General features: G+C 43.1%; 1 protein-coding gene and 1 long non-coding RNA gene across 3 annotated transcripts in view; one reads left to right on the plus strand and one right to left on the minus strand.

Moving 5' to 3' along the window:
- WWTR1 (WW domain containing transcription regulator 1) overlaps positions 1 to 799 on the minus strand; it is a 135,628-nt gene extending 134,829 nt beyond the window's left edge. Inside the window, exon 1 of one of the 2 annotated variants that reach the window (XM_080796805.1) lies at positions 564 to 799. The gene's annotated coding sequence lies outside the window, so the exon portion shown is untranslated. Of the gene's footprint in view, positions 1 to 60; positions 340 to 563 lie in introns of those variants that run through there. The other variant, XM_080796804.1, reaches the window with a different exon arrangement.
- A 144-nt stretch (positions 800 to 943) lies between these two features.
- On the plus strand, positions 944 to 21,201 carry LOC308338598. Its single transcript, XR_013966421.1, has 3 exons — positions 944 to 1,421; positions 16,993 to 17,143; positions 20,446 to 21,201. It is a non-coding gene; the product is annotated as an uncharacterized lncRNA (long non-coding RNA).
- Positions 21,202 to 24,440: the final 3,239 nt, after the last annotated feature.

Genomic DNA, 24,440 nt, shown 5'->3' on the forward strand with positions numbered 1-24,440 from the left:
GAGGAGCCTAGGCGCCCAGGGGTGGAACGGGGTGAGCGGGCGCGCTCCAGCGGGCTCTACCTGGGCGCGCAGCGAAGCCGAGTCTGGCCGTGCGGCGGCCGCCGTCCCGCCCGAACTCGTCGTCCGGCCTCAGTCGCTCGGGTGCGACCCGAGCTCGCGGGCTTGTAGCCGGGGCCCGGCTGGCAAATCCCGACTTGGTGCCTGGCAGCCGAAGGGCTTCGGCTCTCACATCCCCCGAACTGGCCTCAGGCGTTCGCGCTCCGCGAGAAGGAGGCGGAGGAGAAGCAGAGAGTGCGGCCGCCGCGGCTCCCGGACTGTCCCATAAACAAAGTTTGGAGCGAACTCCCACTCCCAGAAAAGAGGCGGGCCCGAAAGTTGAGCTGTTGAATTATGCATGACCTTCTAGTCCTGAGCCTGCCTGCCCCCGCTGGTCCCTCCCCTTCCTCCTCCTTCTCGTCCTCCTCCTCCCCCACCCGGACTCCAGAAAATCTTGGGCGTGATAGGTACTTCGCTGGGTGAGAGGAGACGGGTGCCCCCCATCCACTCCTCCCGGCCGCGCAGACCTTTCCCGCGGAGCCCTGGACTGCATTCCTTCGAGTTTACCGCGGACTTAGGGCAGGATCAGAGGGAAAGTGGCTGCGCCCTTTGAATCAAGGGCTTGTAGACCGAAACTAGGGCTGGGGGCGGCGGAGGGCACGCGAGCGAGCGGCCCAGACCGAGGGAGGGCTGGTCCTGGCTGCCGCGCCCTCCTCGGTTCTTGGCGTCGAGGCTCCGAGCGCCCAGAGCGCCGCGCTGATCCGAGGTTCTGCCTGAGGGCGGGTTCGGGTCCGCCCTGGCGCGGGGAGGCAAGGCCAGCCTTTCCACGGGAGGCTGCTTAGCGCTTGTGACCATATTTGGTCTGGCGAGGAGGCATCTTGGCTGTGTCTGCTAGAGCGCAGACGGTGCCCAGAAAGTGCCTCTGTCACTCGAGCTGCGGCTTTGCCAGTGGGTGCGTTGTGAACAAACAACCTTGAAACCATTCATCAGTGCTTAGTCTCCTCCCGTGACTCGGGTCATTAGAAATTGAGAAGAAACCTGGTCAAAGCTGGGTACTGGAAAGGGAGAGCAATCGCGCCCCCCTCCCCCGCGACATCCGCGCGGGTTGTGGGAGGATTGGAATGTCCCTGACGCCCTCCAGAGAGCCTGGAGCCGGGATGGAACCCGAGCAGGTGGCTGGGAGTAGAGAGGGTGCGCCAGTGACCCGAAAAAACCACCCACCCTCCCACCGGCTGGATCTAGGAGAGGGGTGGAGACCCCCAGTCCCTAGATCTAGCTTGGCAAGACGCTGCGGGAAGTGGGAGGCAGCCTTGGCCTTCGGAGCAGTTCAATTCCTTCCTCCCTTGTCCCCTCTCTACTGGGGGGAAAGGGAAAGCGGCTGCAAGGTAAGTCACGTTTCACAAAGCCCCTACCCCATGCCATTTGATTCAAACAGAAGTTTATGAAATAAGTCAAATGAGGCAACAGACAGTCTGGACTTAACAGTGGTCGAACATAACGATGTTTCCACTTTAGGATGGTGCAAAAGGGATGTACATTCAAACTTTACTTGGAATTTTGAATTTTGACCTTTCCCCGGCTAGTGGTATGCAGTGCCATACTCTTGATGTTGGGCAGCCCTCCCACCAGAAGGGTAAACAACTTACACTTACAGCCATTCTGTAACCATATAACAATTGTCTTTCACTTTCAGCACCGTAGTCAATAAATTACTTGAAGTATTCAACAGGTTGTTATAAAATAGGCTTTGTGTTAGATGATTTTGCCCAACTGTAGGTTAATGTAAGTGTTCTGAGCACATTTCAGATAGGCTAGGCTAAACTATGATGTTCGGTATTAAATGCACTTTTAACGTAGGGTATTTTCAGTTTACCATGGATTTATCAGGACCCCATCCTACCTAAATTGAGAAAGATTTATAAAACACTTTGAACAACCCATCTATCCTCTTCCTTAAATAAAATCGTATTAAGTGCAAGTATTGCACCTCACTATTTTTATAAGGATGAAATAAAGTCTAAATCTGGAGTTGTTTTGAAGGAGAAAGTTTACAGGAAATACAAGACCACCCCATAGTTTTGCCTTGGAAAAGGCCAGGGACTATTTTGGGGCCACTTCCTGAGTGGCCACTCCTTGTCACTGCCCACAACAGAACAGAGCCCACTGATATGAGGCACCTGTCACCCCAGTATCTGTACTTGAGGTGTGCTCTGATTCCAGACTCTCCAGAGAGTGGAAAAAATCAGGGCTGCCTCAGAGAAAGACATGGGTCACCTGCAAAGATAAGCAGAGCATAAGCTCCTTTCTAGAGCCTCTGGAACCCCAGATTTCCCATGCAGCAAAACACTCTGCCCATAGGACCAGCAGAAGGAAGGGGGAAGCGACAGGTCACTCCACTGGAAATAGTATCAGCAAGCTATCGTCAGAAGCCACCACAGTTACGACAGTGGGGAAACTAGCTATGGAACTAGAGGAAGTGACAGGGACCAAAACGGTTACTAATCAGAAGCTGCAAGACTAACTTGATTAAAGGATGGAAACTTGAGTCCAGCCCTACTCCAGGAAGGTCCTCACCCAAGAAGGAAGGGCCTGCTTTTGTAAGGAGTACTTGGCCAGCTACCAGAGAAGAAAATGCTGAGGGAGCCATGAGAATCAGCCAGTGAGAATCAGGGCTGGGATTGGATGGGCAAGGACGCTGTCTTCATTCCTTGCCAAGCTTCAAGAAATAGTGGGAGACAGAGAAGTTGATGCCTGAAAAGGAAATTGCCCAGATCACAGGATAACCCAACCCAAAGGGAAAACCCCCAGTTCCCAGAGAGCCTATATGATGTGATGGTGGATGGTTGAAGACATTTGCTCTGTCCTTCAAACAACAGCTTCGAATGATACCACATTTACAGGTGCCTTGTGTCAGGTACTACCCATGCGAGGCAGCATGGTATAGAGACTAAATGTATATTCCCTGGAGCAAAATACTTGAGCTCTCTATTGCTGGGTTCCTCCTTTGTAAGTCAGGTACAGTAACAGTACCCACTTCACAGGGTTCTAGGTTAAAACACTACAAATTTTATCCGCTGACCCATGATAGAACACAAGTTTTGGAGGGCCTAGCTCTACTCTTTATATTGGGCAAGTAACTTCGCTTCCCTAAGTCCCAGATTATTTGTTTACAAGTTGGAGATAATATCGTGGCAGTCCATGACATTGCTGCTTTGCAGCAGACCACCCTCCTGTTAGTCACACCCTCATGGAGTCCCTTCCATCTTAAATCTGGACTAGGCCAATGACTTTCCTTAACCAGAAAAATACAGCATTGAATATGTGCTAACTCCCCCAACCCCACCGTAACCCATAAGAAGGGGTGGAAGTTTCTATTGTTGTATTTTTGGAACACCTAAGTCCCCAGATAAGTCCAACTACCCCACTGGAGAAACCACATGGAGAGGGAGAGGCCCTGAGATGTGTGGAGAGAGGGAGAAGTCCAGCCACCCCACATCTGAGCTGAGCCCAGCCCCTAGGGGCCCACCAGGTGACTGCAAACACATTTGGGACCACCATCAAGATGAACAAAAGAACCATAGAGCCTAGCCTAGCCCAGATTGCAGAACTGTGAGTGAATACAATGGCTATTGGTTTAAGCCACTGAATTTTGGAATTTTTTAAAATGGAGAATGAGCATTCTAAGGATTAAAAAAGAAAATGCAAATAAAGTTCTTTTTTTTTTTTTAAGATTTTATTTATTTGACAGAGATCTCAAGTAGGCAGAGAGGCAGGCAGAGAGAGAGAGAGAGGAGGAAGCAGGCTCCCCGCTGACCAGAGAGCCCGACGCAGGGCTTGATCCCAGGACCCTGGGATCATGACCTGAGCGGAAGGCAGAGGCTTTAACCCACTGAGCCACCCAGGTGCCCCAATGCAAATAAAGTTCTTAACACAAGTTGTTATATACAAAAGCACTCAAATGACTGTGATTTAAGCCTCAGGGAGACACAAAGAAGATAGTATATTTTATATCCCCCATTTTACAGATAAGGAATCTGGCCCAGTGAACTTGGCATTTTGTCCAAGTACATACAGTGAATTCACGAAAAGACCCTCAGACTCAGCCCAGGATTTATCCTCCATCAGAGTGCTTCTTCTATTCTCCCATCCTGTGGGAGTCACCATTTGCTCCCTGGTATTGTCATTTTAAATCAGTGTGCTCCCCCCTGCATACTTATCTCAGAGAGAAACTCCACAGTTTTCATAAGATAATCAATTGAGATTTAGCAAATTTTTCTCTCCACTTGCAAAGACTTTCCACTAAAAGTTGATTTCTGCTTACTAATCTTTCCCTCAACACACTTCCTACTGAAAACTCCCCTGAGCTGTCCATCTCTCCTCCCTCTCTGTCTGCCTCCAACCAATAGCAAGTGACTCTTTATCCTGTGTCCCTCAAAACCATCCTTCCTTTCCAGCTCCCACAACAAGACCTAATCTCAAAATGCTTGCAGTGACCTCCTACCTGGTTTCTCTGCCTCCAGTCTCTCCTTTCTGGCCTATTTTCATGATGTCATTCCCTGGCTCACAAGCCTTTAACAGCTGCCCACACGAATAAAGGTCAGAGCTATCAATCTAGCACCCAAGGACTTGGAACAAACTGCCATCTTCATTGCTTTCTGACCTTGATTCTTACACAAATGTGTCTTCCTCCACTCCCCCCAGGCTCTGACCCAAGCATATTTAGCCTGCTTCTTTGCTACATATATCTTTATTTGAACCCTGCTCAAAATTGCCTTCCATATTCTATTGTCAAGCCTCCATTAGTCTTTCTCCCCCAAATTCATATTATTCTTGTCTTTTCCTTTGTTTTCTAATGTTTCTTTGACACAATCATATGTAACACTGTCTTAGAGTCTTTTACCTCAGTTATCTCTTACCTCCTCAACTATAGCTGCTGGGGCTGGAAGAATCCTACATTTCTTTATGGACTTGCTCCTTTGAAGCCCATCTTTCCTTATTGAGGGCATGATGGCCCTTTACATGATTTAGCCCATTCTTCTTTTAGCACCCACTGGTGTACTCCTAACAGTTTGGAGGGTAGCCTCTCACCATTTGTTACAGTTTTGGCACTTCATATGGAATCAGCTCCTGAAGAGAATTGAAAGCGCTTTGAGGACAGGTCTAAGAGGGCTTCGTTTTCTTCCTGTTTGTCCCCACGCATGATAAGGTGTTCTCCACACCACCAAGTTCAGTACCGGTGGTCACCCAGCCCAATGGCTGTTGTCTTGACTTTGTCATCTGCCATATTTGCCTCAGGAAAGCCACAAGCTGCTTTCCTCAGCCCTGCCCCTCTGGATTGTTGACTTGGTGTGGGTGACTGATTCCAGCTAAGGCGAATGGTCAGAAACTTGGTGGGGTGGTTAAGTTGTTAGAGGACTCCAGCCCAGAAGCCCTTGAGGCAGAACCTGCCTGGGCTTGCTGAACCAGTATAGAGAAAATTCCCAGAGCAGGATCACCATTAGCAACCGAAGAGGAACTAAGCAGACAAGGACCTTGAATAGATAAGGATTTGAATAATAGAATAAAAAAGAGTCCAGAAAACTGTTGCATAAGATTAATCTTTATTTCTCTAAGAGGATCAGAGTTGACCACTTCCTTGACAAACCAAATGTGACACTTGTGTATGCATAATTTACTGCATCCCAGATGTCTAGCACAATGTCCAGCCTACGGCAAGTTTACAAATACTTAAGTCAAAATGAGTTGGTCGTGCCACACATTTTTGCACTTACCCTTTGCAGGTATAGGTCTCACTTCCAGGCTTCACTTTGGTGTTCCTAATAAATGCATCACTGGCATGATCATAAGGAAGATAAATTTGATGATGATGGTGGATGGGACTGTGTTCTGCCTCATGTTATCTCTTGCTTCAGCACTGCAGTTGGACTAGAGGAAAGGAGGATTTCTGAGATTTAGTCTTTACTTGGGTACTGTGTGCCAAGTAGTTTATCCTCTAGTATTTTTGCTTTTTTTTTTTTACTTTTTTGTACTGGGGAAGATATTTTTAAATGGAAAAAATAAATTAATACGTATTTTCTTAGAAAAATAGAGATTAGCTATCAAGCTATATTGCAAAGCTATCTTGCCAATCACAGGATAATATTAACTAGAAGAATCCTAAATATTTAACAAGATGTTTATGAAAGCTTAATATCTAATGAAGTTTTTAGTAGCTATCTGAAATAGTACTTCTGGGAGTGCCTGGGTGGCTCATTGGGTTAAGCGTCCGACTCTTGGTTTCAGCTCAGGTCATGATCTTAAGAGTCCTGAGATCAAGCCCTGCCTTGAGCTCTTCAGTCAGTGTAGAGTCTGCTTAACATTCACTCCCTCTCATTCTCCCTCTGCCCCTCCCTCCACTCATGTGTGCTCTCTCTCTGTCTCTCTCTCTCTCTAAAATAAATAAATAAAATCTTTTTTTATTTTTATTTTTTTATTTTCTAAGTTTATAATATGTATAAACTTACGGAGAGAATACTCACTTTCATAATGATAATATATGAAATTATTTTGACCAAACCACCTAAAACATCATTTTTATTTTTTTTAAGATTTCATTTATTATTTGACACAGAGAGAGAGTGTACAAAGGGGGAGTGGCAGGTAGAGGGAGAAGCAGACTCCTTGCTGAGCAGGGAGCCCGATGTGGGGCTCCATCCCAGGACCCTGAGATCATGACCTGAGCCAAAGGCAGAGGCTTTAACCCACTGAGCCATCCAGGCGCCCCCCTCATTTCTCTTCTTACAGTCCTTTTTAAAATATGAAACAGAACTTCTGAAGATAATTTACCAATGTGAAAAAGATCATTTTTATTATTTTTGTAGAAATATATCTGGAAACAAGTATCTATGAACACTATAATTACAACTTTGTTAAAAAATATGGGAACAAATGAATGAAAAGATGCTAAAAATAATACCTAAATGCTAAAAAATAAAAAAGGTGAATGTTTCTTTCTGTGTACTTAATTTGTGTAAATCTACAAATGCATTACATGGTAGAGAAATTGAATCATCATTCTCAGAAGTCCAAACTATATTATTAATTCCATTTGGGGTATGATGGGAGAACTAATTAGCAGTGTTTGGAGGTAAATTTTAAGGTTCTCAGCATTATTTATATGTTCAAGAAATATATATATTGTTTGAGTACCCACTGCATGCAACACCAGAAGTGATCTTTCAAGCTAAACTTGGAAGAGTCTGCCACATGATAGGACAGTCAATGGTTGACGATGTCATTGAACTCCTCCCTCTACCCAAATAAGTCCCAGATCTGGTTACACCAGCTGTTCAAGCCACTGCCCTTCTTCTGTCTTATTTGTCACACTGACAGGATCCCAGGATATACAAGCTGTACTCTTATCCCTCTGTCTCAGCATTGTCCAGACTCAAGTGAAGCCACCTTTCATGCCTGATCAGAAAAGGTCAGTCCCTTTTGGAGCCAAGAGGAGGGGAGGAGCAGTCAAACCAATGTGGGATGGAGAGAGGGCCCAGGACTCAAATTCTGCTCCAGAGGAGCACTGACCTGATGGACATGACTTCAAGTCACATTTAAAAATGAGAAAAGTTTTCTTAAAAAATACATATTTACAGATAATCTTAAAGAGTGAATTTATTCTCATGTAGTTTCTGCCACATAAGTCTTAATGGGACCATTTGACCATAGACATTTCCATGTAGTCATAATAATTATAAGTTGTTAGTACTTCAATTATCATGGTAATAGCAAATAATATTTATATGTTTTACAGACTATAAAACAATTTCACCTGTACAATTATACATGAATCTTACAGTAACTCTGAGAATTGGCAGACAAGCCTTACTAGGTATCATATTATACAGAAGAAAACAAAGGTTCAGGAAACTTTGTGCCTTGCCAAATGTCATCATCTTGTAAGAAGAGAGCCAGAACACAAACCCTGTAGTGCATCTATGTTTTCATATTATATTTCTCTCAAAACTTATTTTTTTAAAGATTCTATTTATGAGAGAGAGGGAACACAAGCAGGGAGAGAAGGAGAAGCAAATTTCCCACTGAGCAGGGAGCCCAATGTGGGGCTCTATCCCAGGACCCTGAGATCATGACCTGAGTTGAAGGCAGATGCTTAACCATCTGAGCCACCCAGGTGCCCCATCTCATAACTTACCTTTTAAAATATTTATTTATTAATTTATTTTAGAGGGCAGTGCAGGGGCAGAGGAAGAGGGAGAGAGATACTCTCAAGCAGACTCCTTGCTGAGCCCAATGTGGGGCTGGATCTCATGACCCTGAGATCATGACCTGAGCCAGAGCCACCCAGGTGCCCCTATTTCTCTGATAACTTCTTAACCAAATCAGAGTCTTAATTGCTTCCTCCTTTGTGAGATTACAGAATTCTGTCCCTCAAAAAGGGAGAGAGAGAGAGAGAGAGGATATTTCTAGTTCTTTTTCCTCCATTGACCTATCCCTCTAATATCCTTTCACAATTGCTTTGTCATCTAATGGCCATTCAGTGCACAGAGCCTCCTAAAACTTAATTCTAGTTGTCTCCTCCCTCTCATTGAATAAATGAAAACTCAGATGTGTTGGAGGATACTTAAAATGCAGTCAAACCCCAATTAATGGAGTCCTTGCATGTATTAAAGAGCCCTTTTGGGGTGCCTGGGTGACTCAGTGGGTTAAAGCCTCTGCCTTCGGCTCAGGTCATGATCCCAGGGCCTGGGATCAAGCCCCGCATCGGGCTCTCTGCTCGGCGAGGAGCCTGCTTCCCTTCCTCTCTCTCTGCCTGCCTCTCTGCCTACTTGTGATCTGTGTCTGTCAAATAAATAAATAAAATCTTAAAAAAAAAAAAAGAGCCCTTTTGTCACGTGAATCCTCACTACTAATTCATATGGGGCAGGCAGTCCTGACTTTTTTTAAAGGGTTTTATTTCTAGAGTTATTTTATAAATTGGTCATTTGAAAGTCTGAATGTGTTTTGTTATAGAAAAAAAAGTATATTACAAATGATGGCTAGTAACCACAGCCATCCTTGGGTGTGTCCTCGTCCTCAAGTTGAGTCTTTCTAGATCCTTCGAGGACTGGTGTGGGAGAAGGAGAACACAGAAAGGGGTAGATGTGTTCTACAATAGCTGCTAGAGGAGGGTCTTGAAGGGTCAAAGCATTTCCTGTGACTCCAGGACTACCTGGCTGGGGAAATTCACATTTTCTGTATCAGACATTCTCAAGATGTGGGAGGAAAAGTAGTTAAGGCCTCCTCTTGGCTTCAGGTAAAAAATTAGGTTCATGTAAGCAAAAGGAAGCAGTTATAAGGATCCTGCATGGAACATAAGGAAGTGCATACCTCCCTCTTTCTCCCTCTCTTTCCCTCTCCCTCTCTGTCTCTTGTCTCTGCTTCTCTCTACATTATCTACATCATTGTTTCTGGACAAATTAGCTTTTTCTGCTCTTCAGTCTACATGGTACATGGTTTTCTATGCCTCACAATTACACTTATTACAAGCCGTTCCTCTTTCTTTTTTTAAAAGATTGTATTTGTTGATTTCAGAGAGAGAGTGAGCGAGAGCTAGCACAAGTGGAGAGGGGGAGGAGAGGGATAAGCAGACTCCCTGCTGAGCAGGGAGCCCGATGAGGGGGCTTGATCCCAGGATTCTGGGATCAGGACCTAAGCAGAAGGCAGACATTAATGGACTGCACCACCCAGGAGCCCCTGCAAGCAGTTCCTCTTAAGAGAAATGGACTTTTACCGCAGGTCTAAATCCCCAGGGAAAGGTCTTTGATTGGTTTAATTTGAATCAGGTGTCCGTCTTTGGACCAATCACTTTTGATGGGGCGGAGGAAGAGCAAGGGCAAGAATAAGTGCGAAGAGCATAACCCCAAAGGGAAGACGGGAAGCCACCGGAAAAGAAGGTCCAGGCAGAGAACCCCAGAGACGGAGTAACTGCCTGAGTTCATATGCTTGGTGTTTCTCAACATGAACACAAGTCTTTCAGCTGTTGGCCTTTTAGAAATGAATCACAGCAAAATAGTTGGAGGAACCACGTGATGCTCTTGACAGCTAAACAGTTTTAGGGCTACCTACTAACCTAGAGGGTGCTCATTGTGATTCTACTAAATCATCATCTCCCGCTTTTTGAGCAGAGATTTCAGGCAAGAGACATTCATTCTCTTTATTTCCTCCCACCTGCCAAAATTTTGTGTTTCACGGAAGGGAAAATAATCTGCAGATATTTGAGGAGAGTTTTACTTAAAACACCTTGATAAAATGCCGAAAGAAAAGTGAATGAGACGATCCCTGAGATTTATCTACCACTTTCTCTGAAAGCATCAATTGAGGCTGTTCCCTCATATAGGCTGTAGAGCCAGGAGTTCAATACCAGAGGTCATAATAATTTAGACTTTGGTTAAAATAAAATACAATATAATATAAAAATAAAACTGGGGGCGCCTGGGTAGCTCAGTGGGTTAAGCCTCTGCCTTCGGCTTGGGTTGTGATCTCAGGGTCCTGGGATCAAGCCCCAGAGCATCGGGCTCTCTGCTCAGCAGGGAGCCTGCTTTCTCTTTCTCTCTCTCTGCCTGCCTCTCTGCCTACTTGTGATCTCTCTCTGTCAAATAAACAAATAAATTCTTTAAAAACTATATAAAAAAATAAAAAATAAAACTGGTTAAAGGCCTGAAAGGAAAAAAAACCTCTAGAATTTTAGTCTTCCACTTCTCTTGTAATTATTACAAGACTGCCTTAACTAATCAAATATGGCAACGTAGACCTTTCAATGAAAAAGGACTAAGTTGTGATGTTGATTGAAACACATTCTCAAGGGAGAAATCTATCTCTTCTGTCTGTCCTGGGGACAGGTATATTAAGTGTCCCAGAACTGAAACTTCTTTATGTCGCATCACAAGGTAAGGTCTTAAGTTAGAAGTGAATGGACTCCATTCTTAGAACCAAAATTTGTCACCAAGAGAGCGGGACCCTTTGGATGAATTACCCGACAACTCAGGAGCAACAGTTACAGTCATTCCTCTGCATGAGCTCCTGCCGACACTCTACTCACCAGAAGACATCACAGGGCTTTCAGAACATTTTTGTGTTAGTGTTTGAACACCCCACAAAGAGACTGCCAAGAAATAAGTCTGTTTGGCTCAAAGGACAGACACAGTCTGGTGGTTAATTTCCTTTTTGCTAATGAATCCTCCCTTTGACTTTCTGGACAGCTTGACCAAATAATTTTGGAGGCCAAACTTTATAGCCTTCAAAGCAAACTGTTGGTATGAAAGAGACCAGACCATTTTACCTAAAATCGCCAAAAACCTTTGTGCCAAGGCCAGATTTTTATCCTTAGACAATCTTTTATGTTTCACCACTACCGTTGGGGGTTGTTTTTTGGGGGAGAGGAAATAAGAACCCCACATACAGGCATCTTCCCACCTGGACTTATTTACTTGCAAAGGAAACCTCTTGGTGACCACAAAGTCCCACCAAAGAAAATCCCAACCAAGTTTATTCCTGTGCCAGTTTCATTAATCCACAGCTTGGAGCAGCAGTGTGTAGCTGGTCTGGGAACAAGACTGCTCTTTCTTTCGGTTATCACAAATCCATCTGAACTCAAAAGGGCCTCACTTAAATCAGGAATTTCTAGCGTTCTCAAAATGCCATGTCATTTGAATTTGCAGTTTGATGATCTAAAGGAAACAAACAAGATCCCTACCACTGGCATCCAATGGAAGAGAGAAAGGAGGGAACCATGAAAGTAAATCCAGGAAAACACTGAAAGTGAACTTGTCCTTCAGCAAACAGACAAAATGAACCTCTAAGTTCTAGACGACACTAACATGTTCTGTGACTCCTCTGCAGAGTTAAGTTAGAGTAAATTGGCCAGCAGAAATACCTGTGTTATAAGGTAGTTATCTGTTTAATCTTCAATATTCAAACTTTTCATCAAGAAACAAACCAAAAAAAAAAAAAAAAAGGAGAAAACAGATGATTACTTGGAAAATAACTAGCAAGAATTACTTGTGGGTCAGTTCAGTTCCACCAGGAAGCAGACACCAAGATGGAATTAGATGAGCAAGAAATAGATTGGGGGATATGCCATAAAGAATAAAGGGCAGGGCTCCTGGGTGGCTCAGTTGGTTGAATGTCGACCAACTCTTGGTTTCAGCTCAGGCTGTGGATCTCAGGGTCATGCCTAGCTGGAGTCTGCTTGAGACTCTCTCTCCCTGTCCTTCTGCTCCTCCCTTCTGCTCTCTCTCTCTCTTTTTTCCTAAAATAAGCAAATAAATCTCTTTAAAAAAAAAAGGAATAGAAGAGAGAAGAAGGAAGAGTAGGCCAGGAAAGCCTTGAGATCGCCATGCAGATCTGACAACTGTGGAAGGAGGAAAGCGAAGGAAGGAGGGTGGGGTAGAAGTGCCTCAGACCACAGCACAGCGTGAAGAAAGTCCGAGCCAGGATGATGGGAAACTCTAGGTCAATGACTGACCATCAGGAGTGTCCCAGGATGGGCAAGGGTGGCTCAGCTGTAGCACCCGGCTGGGCTCATTCACCGGGAGACTGAGGAGATCGTGGCCTTCCCCATGGGCACGATGCAGTAATTGCACCGGTGTGGTGGTGGGAGCTGTCGGCTGACTGCTCCCATAGGAGATTCTCTCCTGAAGGGAGCTAAAAGCAGGGAACCCACACGGCTTTCAACACAGTCTATACTGACTGCATCAAAGAGAGAAACAGTCTATACTGACTGCATCAAACTCCTCCATCCGTTTCAGGATGCAGTTCTTCCGTGGCTCTCAATGACCTCTCTCCTGAGGGGAAACTATGTGGGTAGTGAGACAAATCACAGTCCCTGCTGTGGCCGTTAGTCTCGAGGCCAGAGCTGGCATTTATCTTCTCTCTCAGCTCCACTCTCCACCCTACGGTCTCCACAGCCGTTGCCATCTCCTCTGCAGGTGCTGATGGCTTGCCTACCTGGTGGGGAACTCAAACCCTCATTTTGAAGGGGGCCCAAGCCCTTGGAATCACACCCTTCTCAGGTGGGGGCTGCTGAGTATGTCCATTCACCGTTACAATGGGGCAAAATAAGCCCCAGAGGTACCAAGTGGATCACCCAGTTGTGCACATTCCTCCCTGCCTACCCCCTTGTGTAACAGCAGCCTTTACTCCTGCTGTTCAGGGTCATTGACCCCAGCCAGAATGATGGTGACTCTCTCTTGCTGTTGGCCCCTGGACACGGGAGTCTAAAGTGCATACACGCCATTCACAGATTCTAGTTAAGTAGTACTGTTGTCATGCCCCCTAGTAAGAATGTACTCCCTTTGGGGACCTGAACCTCTAACCCTATAGATTCCAAAGTTGTGAAGGGGGGAAGCACAAAGTTCCCCCAAAGGATCACTGGGAGTCATAGTAAGTGGATTCACTTTGGCTTTCATCCCTTTGTTCTTAGACTCATGCATTCTTCCTGTAAGTGACATAATATCTTCTGGAGGTCTTTGATTTGGTATATACACGGCACCCTGGAGGCCAGAGAATTGCCTAGAAGCTGGTGTTTTAGCTGTGGCATGACTATCAGGTTAGCTGATTCTAAATATTGCAGTATGTAATACAATCAGTGCAATTTATATCCAAGGGATGATTTCTACACCTCCTTCTCTCCAAAGTGAGTTCCCTGATCAAGTGCTATGTTGTGTGGGATTTTACGTCTATAGATGGGGCATGCTGTAAGTTTCCAGATAGTGGTGCTAACTGAGGCTCTGTAGGCATGAAAGACAAATCTACATCCAGAATAGTTATCTATTCCTGTGCAGACAAACTGGATGGAGGGGGCCTACTATAGTCAGCTTGCCAAAAGGCTGGTTGGACTCTTCTAGGAATAGCGCCATATTGGAGACTGTCTCCATTGTTGGTACACTGAACATTTAGAAGCAGCAGAAACTAGATTAGCTTTGGTAAGTGGAAGCCCATGCTGTTGGATACATGCATAGCTTCTGTCTCTGTTACTTTTCTCTTTTTTTTTATTGTTTTTAAAGATTTTATTTATTAATTTGAGAAAGAGCATGAGAGGGGAGAACGGTTAGAGGGACAAGCAGACTACCCCCTGATCAGGAAGCCCAATGCAGGACTCAATCCTGGGACTCCAGGATCATGACCTGAGCCAAAGGCTGTCCCCTAACCAACTGAGCCACCCTGTCTGTTACTTTTCATTTGTCTATAAAGTCAGTTCTGGGATGGTTGATGGCAAAGACTGGCTGCCAGCAACTAGCCAAATCCGTTTTGTGTACTTTTTTTTTTTTTAGTGCCTCTTCAGTGGTGAATACTTTTGAGTGGGCATTAATTTGTAACACAAAATCTTCATACTTCATGCCTGCTTTCATAGATTCATCTACACGCTTCTGCTTCTGACCTCTTGGTCTTCAGTGTTCCAGTCCTTTCCCTTTCAGAGTCATTGCACAGGAAAGTGTATATATTCGCATCTCAAGCAGTCACCTCTCCTTCCACACAAAGTAAATAAGCTTGGAATCCTTGAAGCTCTACCTACTGAGAAGTTTCTGAGCCACTGACCATTTTTGTCTTGCACCCACATACTGAACCAACTGATTCAGTTGGGCTTTTCCTTCCCCTGGCTGAGACCTTACAGAGAATGAGGGCACCTGTTATGTGTATGGTGGATGACACAAGGCCTGGGATACCTACTCATGCCATTTACTTACACCCTCTGATCCTGCTCAGGCTCCATCTCAGATGTACCACTACTCTTGGGCCTGTTCAATTGTATGACTTGATAGATCCAAAAGAATCCGGCTTAGAATAGGCAGTTCTAAATGCATGCTCACTTAGTGCCCCATGGCCAAGGGCTGCATCACCACCAGGTGCTAGTAACACACAAGAAACTGTTTCTCAAAAGATGCACAACTCCCTGCTGCAGATGACATGGCCTTGCTCTAGAAGTCCCAGCGACTATGTTGTTATTCTCCCACTGGGACTTACTATACATCCTACACTGTATCTTTTCCTACCTCCAACACTATAGGCTCTGCCGGGTGGTATGGTAAAGTAAGAGTGTTGCTCACACCACAACCTGTACCTGCTGTAGAGTCATTTCGAGCTCTGGGTCTCTCCCATAAATAAAGCCTTCCATGAATCCTAGTGTGTGGGCTACAGTAAGATTCCTAGATATGGACTATGTGCCTCTAGTACATAAAGAGACCCACCAGGCACTGTGTTCCCTTTTTCATAGTATGAGGTGCAAGATACATCACTCTGTGTTGTACTTTGCAGAGGTTGTCCCAAATTGCCCCTGACTACTGAATCCTTATAAACTTTACTCAAGAGGCAGATTTGTGAATCTTCATAGAGTTTGCTCCCCATCCTCTGGTGTGAATGTCTCCTCCCAAGGCTTCCAGCATCCTAGCCATATCTTGCTCATTCTGCCTGATCAGCACAGTGTCACTGATGTAATGAATCAGAGTGATGTTCTCTGGGATGTTCAGATGGTCCAGATCTATATATGAACTACAGATAACAGAGGGAAGGAGAATTAACCTGTCCCTGGGGGAAAACTACAAATAAATGTTGTCCCTTCCACGTGAATGCTGTTTCTGACCCTCTTTTCTAATTGGAATGGAAAACAACTCATTTGCCAAATCAACCACTCATACCAAGTACCTGAGGTCTTATCAGCAAGGAAAATGTGGCTGGCCCAGCAGCTGCAATCATGGCTGCTACTTGGTTGAGTTTGAAGTAGTGTCATTTCCTGCCTTCAGATTGGTAAATGAAACAGAGATGTGCTAGTGACCACCCACTTCCCTGCACACTTTAGTGACGGCACTAATCTCTACCACCCTCCACCCCCATCCCCAGAATGCGGTATTGGTTTTGATTTACTGTCTTGCTGGGAGTGAGCAGTTTGGCAGGGCACCATTTCGAAGGCTTCTCCTTGGCCCTATCCCCCCGGGATAGCTTTTACTCCACAGGCTAGGGCCCATATGGGATTAGTCCTATTGCCAAGTGTGTCACTCTCAATTACGTACTCAGACAGATGAATCTGCAGACCTACGGAATCTGCTCTAAGTCAGATTTTAGCCAAAACTCCATTTATTTATCTGGTCCCCATGTCCCCATATCTAACTGTAGACAAAGGGGCACGACAAAACTTCAGGGTCCAAATGTCACTATCAACTGAGAACTCCTATTTAATAATCCTTGAGACATCTGCATATTCTTTCTCCAGGATATAGTCACCCAAGAAAATAGCCATAGACTCCTTTGGAAATGGCTGTGAATCCTTCCAGCATTACTTGCCACGGTGTCCCGGGGTCCCTACTCCTGAGGACCTGGCCACCTCTTCAGACAGTTAGGCTCCTGACAACTGGCTCAGATCCAGGAATTGAGCAATGGTTTGTGATGTACTATTGGGGTGATCAGTCGTAACTTCCTGTTCCTTTATTTTTGCCTTATTCAGATTATAGATGTTAAGCCACACCCTTCAGGTTATTCGCACAGAATGTGAAGAAGGCTAAGGGATATTCTAAGTGCCGTCATTAAATGTCAAAGGTGACTCATTTAAAAATCAATCTTAATAGTCTAAAATATTTAAAGCCATGAACTTTCACTTCTAGGTACAAACAAAACAGAAACTTTTACATATGTTCTCCCAAAGATATGTATTAAAATATTCATAATTCCTAGCACTAAAAACTCTAAATTTAAAATACCCAAATACTCTTCAAGAGTATGCTGAATACATAAATGATGAGGCACTATGTAGCAACAGAATGTAGAATGTAAACAAACTGTAACTACAAACATCATATGATTTAACATCTGAAACCATCAGAGTCATTTCACCACATTCTGTTGTCAGAAAGGTCACAAAAGTCTACCCAGGTTTAATGGGAAAGATATAGATGCCACCTCTTTTTTTTTTTTTTTTTTTTTTTTTGGTAGGCTCCACATTCAGCATGGAACCCAACACAGGGCTTGGAACTCACAACCCTAAAATCAAGACCTGGGCTGAAATCAAGAGTTGAATGCTTAACTGACTAAGCCACCTAGGCATGCCAGCCAACTCTAGATCAGAAAGGAGCAAGGTCACACGGTAAGGTGATCAGGTGGGATGAGAAATATTGATATAGCCATCTTTGGAAAATATTACCTGCCACAGTAAGTTTCTTTCAATAATATTGAATAGATGCTGGCTGAGTGAGTACAAGGTATCTTTGTAATCTGAACATTAATTCTCAGGAGCTCCACTGAAACAATGAGATATAGGAAAGCAAAAGTCACCATAATAAAAATATTCACTAATATACACTCAAGCATCTCTCTCCATTTAATACTCGAGTATCTCTGATTATTGGAAGTGGTATTTATCCACCCATATGATGCAAAATGAAAAGGTAAATCTTACAAAAAAGAAAAGATTTCATTAGAGTATACAGTAGTCCCCCCTTATCCACAGAGACTATATTCCAAGACTCCCAGTGGATGCCTGAAACCACAGATATTACTAAATCATACATATACCATATCTTTCCTCTACATACATACCTGTGATAGAGTTTAATTTATAAATTACCAACAACAGGGGTGCCTGGGTGGCCCAGTGGGTTAAAGCCTCTGCCTTCGGCTCAGGTCATGATCCCAGGGTCCTGGAATCGAGCCCCACATTGGGCTCTCTGCTCTGCGGAGAGCCTGCTTCCCCCTCTCTCTTTCCCTGCCTCTCTGCCTACTTGTGATCTCTGTCAAATAAATACATAAAATCTTTTTTAAAAAATTACCAACATTATTAATAAAATAGAACAATTATACCAATACACTGTAATAAAAGTTAAGTAAATATGGTATCTCTCTCTCAAAATACATTATTGTACTAGACTCACCCTTCGTATGATGATGATAAAATACCTAGGGATGAGATGAGGTGAATGATGCAGGTATAGTGACGTAACAATAGACTACTATTAACCTTCTGCTAATACATCAGAAGAAGGATCATTTGCTTCTGGACTGCAGTTGACTGTGGGTAGGTGAAACCCCAGAAAGCAACACAGTGGGTAAGGAGGGACTACTGAATTTGGAATCTTATGTAACTGGTAGACCAGTCAACAACTGGAAAAAAAATCAGCAATGATCACATGTTAGTGGAATCACCTGAAAATCCAAAGATTAAGTAAAGGCACTAGGGAAAATTATTGAAACCCTTTGATTATTCCTGCTTATTAAAGTGAAGGGTATTCTGTGTTGTTAAAAATTATGTGCCCTCAAAAAAAAAAAAGCAATACTTAACCCAGTTTTTGTACATTTCAAGGACTAGCCCTTAGTTTCTATAATAACCTAACTTTGGTTACATATAAGATAAAATTATTTTTATAATTTTTCATTCTAATAATCAGATATAGTCCAAGTCAAATTTCTTCCTGTGAAGTTTTGATCCCTTTTTGAGTGGATTAACTTCAGTGGCCTTTTTTTCCACTACTGAGAAACAGCCTTCCTATAATCTTCATAAGCTTTCACCCTCTTCTGGGGGAGTTAAATATGAGCAACATCAATTAAAATTACTTCAGTGATAGTATTTTCAGAGCTTTCTTAGAAAGCCTATTATATTAGGTGAAATTAAACCTGAGATCTTACAAGAGTATTAGTTTTTGCCTTAGATATGAGAGCGAGGTGCATCTGTAGTTATCTGCCAGATACTCTTTCACCAACATTTATGGAGTGCCCATTTTTTTTTTTTAAGATTGTATTTATTTATTTGACAGGCAGAGATCTCAAGTAGGCAGAGAGGCAGGCAGAGAGATAGAGAGAGAGGTGGAAGCAGGCTCCCTGCTGGGCAGAGAGCGCAACACGGGGTTCAATCCCAGGACCCTGAGATCATGATGTGAGCCAAAGGCAGAGGCTTTAACCCACTGAGCCACCCAGGCACCCGTGGAGTGCCCACTTTTTGCAAGGATTTGTGCTAACATACTTCGGGAATTATAAAGACGAACTGACTCTGATGAAAACATTAGCATATGTATTTTCACTCAGGGTCACTGTGAAGTTTACACCACTGTGTCTACCACCACCCTATCATCTCCACCACCACCATCACCCCTCCCACCATAATCAGCATCATCACCTCTACCACCATCATCACCCCACCACTATCATCACCATCATTACCCCTACCACCATCACCATCACCCCTCCACCATCATCATCATCACCCCACCACCATCATCAGCATCATCACCTCTACCATCATCATCACCCTACCACCATCATCACCATCATCACCACCATCACCATCACCCCTCCCACTATCATCAGCATCATCACCTCTACCACCATCATCACCCCACCACTATCATCACCATCATTACCCCTACCACCATCACCATCACCCCTCCACCATCATCACCTCATCACCTCTACCATCATCATCACCCCACCACCATCATCACCATCATCACCACCATCACCATCACCCCTCCCACCATCATCAGCATCATCACCTCTACCACCATCATCACCCCACCACTATCATCACCCTCATCACCCCTACCACCATCACCATCACCCCTCCACCATCATCACCTCATCACCCCTACCACCATCACAATCACCCCACATCATCATCACCCTCATCACCCCTACCACCATCACCATCACCCCTCCACCATCATCACCATCATCACCTCTACCACCACCACCAGCAGAAGCCACACAGATCTAACAGTATAAACCACATTTATTATGAAAACTAGAATTAAATAAAGAACTTTACCTTAAAGTTATTTGGATAACAGCATCTCTTATTCATTTAATTCGGTTGTATTTCTCTTGGCATATATTGGACATTCCCAAATGATACACACCAAAATACTGAAAATTTCAGAGCATTTTTCAGCATCTTGACATGCTAAGAGGAAATTTTTAAGTGTGGAGGGCTCATAGAAATTACTTATTCCAATTCCCTCATTTCTTAGATCAGGAAAATGAAGTTCAGAGAAGTGAAGTGACTTATGAGTCACTATGAGTAGACAAGGACAGATCAAAGTAAGAACTCAATCCTCATAATTTACTCACTCCCCAGGGTTTTTCTTTCTCCTACTGACTCCTATAGTAGGAGGACCAAGTAAAGACCATCAGTGCTGCCTGAGGACAAAGTTATCACACCTCTTAGGCAGAAAGAAACTCTCTGAAGAAAAGGAGAAAGTGCAAATCCTCTCCCAGAAGACCTTTGTTAGCTCAGTTTGTGTGGCTGGTTATGTAAATGAAGAGGCCTTGCAAGGGGATGGGGTCAAGAGTTTCCTGGGGGTTCAGCTTGGTAATGCTGTATGGCCTGGAAAGAAAATGATACTTTGCACTTGCATAATACTTTTCATCCCTCCAACAATAACAAATGCAACTTTGTAGTTTCAGCCAAATACTGCAAAGTACTTCACAAATGTTTAACTCAGGAATCCTCAGAACAACCCAGAAAGGAAGACTTTTGAAAGGAAGGAAGAAAACAACTCTCATCCTCCTGATTCAGTGAGGAATCTAAGGTCAGAAGAAATGAGTCTACACCTAGCTGAGTGACACCATTGGCAGGACTCCTGATGTGCAAAGACATTCCTCTGTTCGCACACTTTCTAAAGTGACCTGGACATGGGATTTCAAAAAGGGCAGAAGTGGACCAAAGAAACTCCTGCTTGTTCTTCCAGCTCATGAATCTATGAAGTTTTCACAAGAGGTTTGGTTCTGAGTCTTTAAAGGTTCTTGGAATTATCTTCAAAGATTTTTGGCATGTCTCCTAAAGGAATTTTCTAAAACCATGAATCCCTTCACAAAGTTTTTAGTTGACATCTAAAATACTTCATATGTTTAAATAATTACAAAAGCTATAATTTCCAGCATATTATTAATATACAGATTTTAAATAAACTACAGCTGTCCTCTTTTTAAAATATCCAACTGAATCTAAAATCTAAGCAATTTGATGCCCATGATTATCCATTTAAAAATATGTATAAACAAGTTATTTAACAGTCCAAATTTTATATAATTTCCTTTTCTCCTTAAGCTTATATTCTTGTACCACTTCTCCTGTATACTTTTATTTATATTATTGTGTCCGAAGGTCTTCTTATTCATTATTATACTTTTCTGCAATAAAAATGTTTGTAAATTAAATTTTTAAATTTTCTGTATTTTTGTTAGGCTAAGCTAGAGTAACAAGTAAGCCCAAGCATGTAATGGCTCAACACAAAGTCTGTTTCTTTCTCACATAATAGTCTTGGTAAGATGCTCGAATAAACAAGGTGCTCTCCTCCACACAGTGATCAAGGGACCCAGTCTCCTTCCATTACATGGCTCTGCCATTCCCCTGAATGGGGATCTAGCTTGCCAGCCTACTTTTATGTGCCCCGGGAGCTAAGAATAGATTTACATTTCTAAAAGGTTATTAAAAAAAAAAAAGACAGAATATGACACAGAGGCCTTATATGGCTTGTAAAGCCTAAAATAGTTATTGTCTGGGCATTTACCAAAGTTTGCCAACCCCTTTCCTAGAGCCTCATTCTTGACTCTCTCTAGCTGGTAGAAGAAGCAAAGAGTGCATGGAAAAGATTTTACAGGGAGAGTCCTGGAAGTGACTCACATCACTTCCACACACATTGTGTTGCCAGAACAATTACAAGGCCACACCCTACAGCAAGGAAAATGGGAAAATGTAGGCTAGCTGTGCACCCAAGGAAGGGCAGAACAAATTTTAAGAAGCAACTAATAGAATCTACCACTGTCAGCCTCTAAAGAATCAAAAAGAATGTTGTAGTTACCAGTTGTGTAAAATATATCAAAATAACCTGCATATATGGTGGATTAAGATAAATATTAAACAAGGTTGCCCGATTGGCTCAGTCAGTTAAGTATCCCTCTTGATCTCAGCTCAGATGTTAATCTCAGGGTCATGAGTTCAAGCCCTGATCTGGGCTCCATGCTGGGTGTGGAGCCTATTTAAAAAAAAAAAAAAAAGATAAACATTAAACATAAAAGGAAAATTTTATTAAAGGTGCAGTTCTTTGTTTTAGAGATTTATTTATTTATTGTAGAAAGAAGAGAGAGCATGCATGAGAGTGGGAGTGAGAGGGAGAGTGAGAAAAATCCTCAAGCAGACTCCACGCTGAGCAGGAGCCTGACTCTGGGCTCAATCCCAAGACCCCAAGATTATGACTTGAGCCAAAATCATGAGTCAGATGCTCAACCAACTGAGCCACCCAGGTACCCCAAAGGTGCAATTCTTAATAAGATGGATGAGACTGTTTTCTTTTCAATTAGCTCATGTTTCCCAAGTTAGAACATCAATTTTATTTCTACTTTTCATTTTTATAAATGATCCTGCCAAGAAAATTGCATAAAAATAAGAAGATGGGAATGGAAGACGCTTTATTTAAAGGCAGTCTTAACTATCATATTCAAATCCTCAGCTAACAACTCCACTAAGGACTCCTTTAATTTTATGGAACTTTTTTTTATCAGAAACAACTTGACTTGGGGTTCTGGGTGGCTCAGTTGGTTAAGCATCTGCCTTCGAGTCAGGTCATGATTTCAGGGTCCTGGGATCAAGCCCCAAGTTGGGCTTCCTATTCAGCAGGAGTCTGTCTCTCCCTCTCCCTCTCCCTCTGCCCCTCTGACCAGCTCATGTGCTCTCTCTCTCTCTCTTTCTCTCTAATAAATAAATAAATAAATAAATAAATAAATAAAACCTTTAAAAATATATATAAAGAAGCAACTTGACTTGCTAAATGATTTGGTACCCAGTTATAAAAGTCATTCACATCTGCAATTTCCTGGGTTTTTAAAAAAAAATTTCTACTAAGATTTACTAAACAACTACCTCTGTTCTCTTTCAATTAAAGGTGCTTTGTTGGGGTGCCTCCATGGCTCAGTCAGTTAAGCTTCTGACTTTGGCTCAGGTCATGATCTCAGAGTCCTGGGATTGAGGCCCACCTGTGCTCACCAGCAAGCCCCACATCTGGCTCCCCACTTAGCAGGGAGTCTGCATGTGCTTCTCCCTCTCTCTCTGCCCCTCCCCCTGCTTGTACTCTCTCTCTCTCTCTCTCAAATATAATAAAATAAAAACCTTTCCAAAAAAAGGTGACTTGTTTACTCTGTAAATAAAAATATTGATTTTATTATACTTTTGCCAATACATAATTTTTTAAGTGCTTTTATCTTAACACAGTTTAAATATTTTTGTTAGAAGTTTAGGGCTGCTGATTTGGCTCATTCAACTTACGGGAAATACTTCCCATATAGACTAATTGGAAAGGGCATTTCTCATTGTCAAACCGATCACCTAAATCAGATTTATGTTCTGTTGGAAAAGTCTGAATTCGTTTATCAATTCAAATCATTAAGTTAAAATTCAATTTGAGGAATAGTATGAAACCACTGAAAAATTATGGAATACATCTCATAAGATAAATTACTAAAAGCTTATATCAGGATGTACAGCTACTATAATTAATTAATGTATCCACTTAAAAAATGTATAAAGCAATTTAAAAATACTTTTTCTTGGGGCACCTGGGTGGCTCAGTCAGTTAAGGGTCTGCCTATCTTGGTCCCTGCTCAGTGGGGAGCCTGCTTCTCCCTCTCCTCCCAGCCCACGCTCTCTCTTGCTATCTCTGTTGCTATCTCTGTCTCTCTCTCTCAAATAAATAAATAAAACCTTTTAAAAAAATACTATTTCTCATTACTTAATTTATAATAATACCAAAGAAGCAGCTGAGATGTTAAGTTACGTATGAAGCAAGGATGATGGAAGTTCTGGTATTCCTTTGGTAAATGTGCATGTCTGTAGCTAATGGACTGGGAGGGGGAGGTTAAATAAAAATCACACATAAAAAATCAGAAAATGTGGCTCCCGGGTGCCTCAGCGGGTGGATCCTCTGCCTTAGGCTCAGGTCATGATCTCAGGGTCCTGGGGTCAAGCCCCGCATCGGGCTCTCTGCTCAGCGGGGAGCCTGCTTCCCTTCCTCTCTCTCTGCCTGCCTCTCTGCCTGCTTGTGATCTCTGTCTGTCAAATAAATAAATAAAATCTTCTTAAAAAATCAGAAAATAACCCATTAAGGTTTTTAAAACTTATTACTTAACAATATTTAATGAAAGAGAAGAAGTATGAACTGCTAAAAACTAGTCTGGGAGTTAGCATATAATTTTATATTGTGTTAATAAGAGTGAGAAAATATGTTTTATTTTTATTTTTTTAAGATTTTTAAAAGATTTTATTTATTCATTTGATAGAGAGAGAGAGCAAGCACAAGCAGGGGGAGCAGCAGGCTGCGGAAGAAGCAGGCTCCCCACTGAGCAAGGAGCCCAACTTGGGACCTGATCCCAGGAACCTGGGATCATGACCTTGAGCCAAG

The sequence above is a fragment of the Martes martes genome (genome assembly GCF_963455335.1).
Source record: "Martes martes genome assembly, chromosome: 1".
Taxonomy (NCBI): Eukaryota; Metazoa; Chordata; class Mammalia; order Carnivora; family Mustelidae; genus Martes; species Martes martes.